Genomic DNA, 4,878 nt, shown 5'->3' with positions numbered 1-4,878 from the left:
CGGCCCCGTCCGACTATTGCCTTTGCTTACTTGTTTTTTTTTTTTATTATTATATAGTCTAACCAAATTATTGTATAATCTAATAAAATGTAAATTGAGATATTGACAAATATTCAAATATATTTGTCTTCATTGATTTGAGTTGCTGTGGACCGAAATAAATATTCAGTTTAGTTAGTTAGGCCTGTATGGGGCCAAATTTCCAAAAGCCAACTTAGGAATAGATTCCAACAGCTTTGGTAATTTATTTGTTCTCATCAATTGTTGTTCTCTCGGTTCCATGCTTTTGGAATGTGTACAAAACATTGTCATGTTATAGGAGTCTTTAAAAAAAGTGCATGTTTATGTTCGGTGGACTCTTAAAGCAATATTCTTTAAATAATCCACGTTTATTAGTCAGTGGGTTCTTGAAAAAGATTTTTTAAAAAATCCGCATTTTTAAGGGTGGGTCGTGGAAAAATATTTCTTTAAAAATCTACGTTTAGTGGTCATTGGATCCTTGGGTCTTTGAGGCAATGAAAAATACTTTCTATTCTCGCGTTGACGAGCCTTTTGAAAATATTGTTTTGTATTACTTTACACGTTAATTTGTTGTCATTTGCAATCATCGTCTGCAGTCATTTATTACTGACCTTAAACGAAATGTAAAATAAAGTTACCCAGTAACATTGTATATTGAATTATCAGTTAGTAACATTAGTTGGGTTGCAGATCCTGCTAAGAATCTAAAAATTTTATAATTTTTAACAACTTTTTTTAAAGTGTAAAAAATTTGCAAATGTGGCTGAGCAAAAGTAGCGCAATACATTGCCATGTGATCTATTTGTCTATTTGTGATAACGCAAACCTGTTATGATGCCATTGCTGTAATCATTCAGACGTCGACGACATCCGTCGTCAAGCCGCAGCTGCATTGGGTGGATGCAGCGCTGCACTTTTCCCATTTTTTACATCGGCTGCAACTTAAATGAAATGCATTTTGTATCAACATACATGTGTGGGTTTTTCGATGAGTTTTGATCATTAGCTTTTTTAGGATGCGGGTTTTGCCCAGTTCGTGGCAAGTATATAATAATAATTTATAATAATATTGTTTGATTGTATTTTACAAACATTGTTAGCTATTATAGCAGTAGGAATCTGATTTTCTTGATATTATTTCACAAGCATATTGATTGTGGAAATTTCATGATATTCTATGTGCGGGGAATACCTTTTATAATTGTGTGTTCTTCCACTATTTTTTATTTAACCCGGAAAAAACATGTTTAATAATACCCTCCTCTTGCATAAAACAGAGCCCACATCAAATTATTCATACCGTTCCCAACCGTGGAATTTTTTTAACGATGGGTAAATGATAATCGTCGATATAAAACGCCTAATTCTAACGTATAAATGTAGTTGCTGAACTGATTTTGTGGGCTATGGCTGAACTCAAGTACTTGTTTTGTTTATTATACCCTCAGGAAATGGCGCCTATATAACACAGAGGGTTACTTTGACACCACTGGGAAATGTAATGTTGTTTGATTTATGCGTTAATTACAGAGCAGCCCATATTTTCCTCTGCATATTTATTCAAAAAAAAAACCTTATCCATAAGACTGACGAGGGTATAAACACTTTGATACGATCAAAAATGTGACTAACCGAAATATTAGTTTTTGACCCCAAATATACTTTAACGAAAACCACTTCAGACAAATTGTTATCGATTTTGGTTTGTCCGATAGTTTTCACAGTTTCACTTTTAATAACAAAATAACTTTATCCTGAGGTTTTTATCACAAATTGGGGACCTGAAGGTCTTAGCAACTTAAGTTTGAAGCCTTGAAAATTTGTCTTTAAAAAGTTTTCCTTAACACTTCCACGTATTGGCCTGCGAATCCTTAAAAATTTCCTTAAAAAGTTTTCCTTAAAGTGTCCGCCTGTATTGGATTGTGAAGCCTCGAACGTTTTTTTCTGAAAAAAATCATCTTTATTGGCATTTGAAGCCTTGAACGGTTTTTCTTAAAAAACTCAAGTTTATTGGCCTTTGAAGTCTTGAACAATATTCTTTAAAAAATTCACGTTTATTGGCTTGTGGAGATTTGAAAATTTTTATTAAAAAATCCATGTTTATTGGCTTGTGGAGATTTGAAAAAAATTATTTAAAAAGTCCACATTTATTGGCCTGTAGAGATTCGAAAATTTTATTTAAAAATACACATTAATTGGCCTGTCGAGATTTGAAAATTTTTTATTAAAAAATATACGTTAATTGGCCTGTAAAGTATTGGAAATTTTTATTAAAAAATCCACGTTTATTAGCATGTGGAGATTTGACAATTTTTTATTAAAACTCCACGTTTATTGGCCTGTGGAGATTTGAAAATTTTTATTAAAAAATCAAAGTTTATTGGCCTGTGGAGATTTTAAAATTTTTTAATTAAAATTTTCCAAAAAAAAAAAATATTCTTTAAAAAATCGACGTCTGTGAATTATTGAGAAATATTCCTCAAAAAATTCACATGTATTGGTATGTATGCCAGTGAAAATATTCTTTAAAAATCCAGTGGGTCCTTGAAAATATTTTGTTAATCAAAGTTTATTGGTCGGTGAGTGTTTTTTGGTATAGTCGAATTCCCAATGGTATTTTAAACGTCCACTATTGTCCAGATAAATGACAAGGTTCTAAAAAGTAGTATATTTCTTAAAATCCCCTAATTTTTTTTTTTTTTTTTTTTTGCAAAACTGTGTACTGTATTTTCCTCCCCACGACAAAGAAAATATTATTTAGCGTATTCTGAGGACGACAAAAATCAATGATCAACGGAATATTTGAGTTTCCTCGATGTAGCTTTAGAATCGATCATAGTCACGGTGGCTAATAATTTCGTATGAAAAAAAAATAAAAATGAATATTTTGATCGCTTGCTTTAGGGGATCCTACATTCCCCACAGACCGGAAACTGGTTACAGAAGTGTTGCACTAAACCAAAGAGCGAAATCACAAAAAGGTTAAACAAGGTCAGTGCGTTTTGTAAACATCACTTTCTGCAAAGAAAGTAATGATAAAGTTAAGGCAATGGGGGAATACTCCAGACTTCGTCAATCGGTAAACAAAATAGTTTAACAGATATATTCACAGTTAAGGCTTCAGCCACACAGCCCATATGAATAGAAAATAATAGCCTTTATAAAATACTGAATTTTATTAAGACTCTGTTTGCCATAGATACACCCAATTCAGATTTTGAATTTGAATCAGACTCTGTTTTCCATAGCTATACCACTACGAATATAACAACGTATTGGAAATCCCAATTAAACAGGGGATTCAAAATAATTTTGAAAAGCCAAAGGGAATAAAGTTTATACATTTGCTCACTTTTTGGCTTTCCGCATGCATCTCCTTACTAGTTGTACTTTGAGCTAAGTCACCACATGACGGAGAAGATATCATGAAGCTTCCACCACAGACTGATCGGTGCATGACAGCTATGAAATATCATTTCGGCGATGACTCATGATAAATTGCAAACTATTTTGCATATAAAAATAACAACAACACAAAGTAACACCGCTTAGTCTTACAATGGCATCCAATGACGAGCTTCAACCATTATGGGAGCAATTTCATAATTGCTCCAACTCGCTGCACGAAACTTTAAGGCAACGAACATCAGAACTTCAATCCGATTTTCATATCTATCATCCGTTTGAGTATTGCGGAGATATTTACCGCAACTTTTTGGAAAAGTATTTAAATGGACCTAAAAGGATTTTGTTTGTTGGAATTAATCCCTCACTCTATGGATCACTACAGACTGGTGTAAGTTCGGAATGAAAAGAAGAACCTATTTCCATACAATTTTACTCCCACATTTAAATATTTAAATTTTAGATTCCCTTTGGAGACATTCCTACTGTGCGCCATCGAATGCAGTTAGATGTTACAAGTTTGGATTCACTGGAAGAAGAAGAAGAACAAAGTAGTCAACATTTTTGGGAATTAATAAAAGCGATTTTCAATGATGAGGAGATTTCTTGGATCGTTTCTTTCAAAATTGCTTCGTACACAACTTTTGCCCTTTGGTATTTATTGACAACAATGGACGTAGTGTATCGCTTGAATCTTTAGCACAAAGAATGCCCATGGAAACAATGGCAATGGAAGAATCGTGCTTAAACGCATTACAAGAACAGGTTGAATTGTTACGACCTGAGATCATTATACCTGTGGGTTTGTATGTGTTCAATATGCTTCAAACTATGGATTACTATAAAAATGGAAACTGTTTATTAGAGAGGATTCCACACCCAAGCCCTAAAAATTTTGTTTATGAATCCGGATGGATAACAGTATGTAAGCAGACTCTAATGAGCAACAATATTTTCGATATTATCTGAAGCTAAGTAATTGAAAATCTGAAATTGTTGAAATCACTTTTCCATACCTAGCTACTGTACCAAATGTCAAAATTTTAACGCACTCCCAATGTATTCCTTCGTGGTTTTCTGTATTTTTATCATATTTTCTAATCAAATTTTTAAAAAATCTAATAAAATATAAATGGATTTTTAAAGAATGTAATTCGAGGGATTATGCCAGACTATTTTGAAAAACAAAAAAAAAAAAAACAAAATTGTATTAGCTATCCCAATAAAAAACGACGCCACCAATGTTCGATTTGAGAAACACTGGCACCGTTTGTATGGTTGGTTGCGACAAGCTACCAACAACGTTTTGTTATGTGCATTCGTAGAAATTTAACGACACATAGCAGTGGGAAAATGTTTGGTTTGTTTCGCAAACACTTTCGTCGGTGTTGTGTTAGGTTGCCAAAGAAAAACTTCTCATTGAAGTTTTTTCTTTGTTCACCTTTATACTTT

General features: G+C 32.8%; 1 long non-coding RNA gene across 1 annotated transcript; it reads left to right on the top strand.

Annotated features, from left to right (window-relative positions):
- Positions 1-3,567: 3,567 nt before the first annotated feature.
- Positions 3,568-4,571, top strand: LOC141396315 (uncharacterized). The gene is made up of 2 exons (XR_012411142.1): positions 3,568-3,817; positions 3,890-4,571. It is a non-coding gene; the product is annotated as an uncharacterized lncRNA (long non-coding RNA).
- Positions 4,572-4,878: the final 307 nt, after the last annotated feature.

The sequence above is a fragment of the Musca autumnalis genome, unplaced genomic scaffold, assembly GCF_047663935.1.
Source record: "Musca autumnalis isolate F117 unplaced genomic scaffold, ASM4766393v1 scaffold_229, whole genome shotgun sequence".
NCBI lineage: Eukaryota > Metazoa > Arthropoda > Insecta > Diptera > Muscidae > Musca > Musca autumnalis.
Note: the sequence above shows the minus strand (reverse complement) of the source record. Positions and strands in the feature narration are given on the sequence as shown.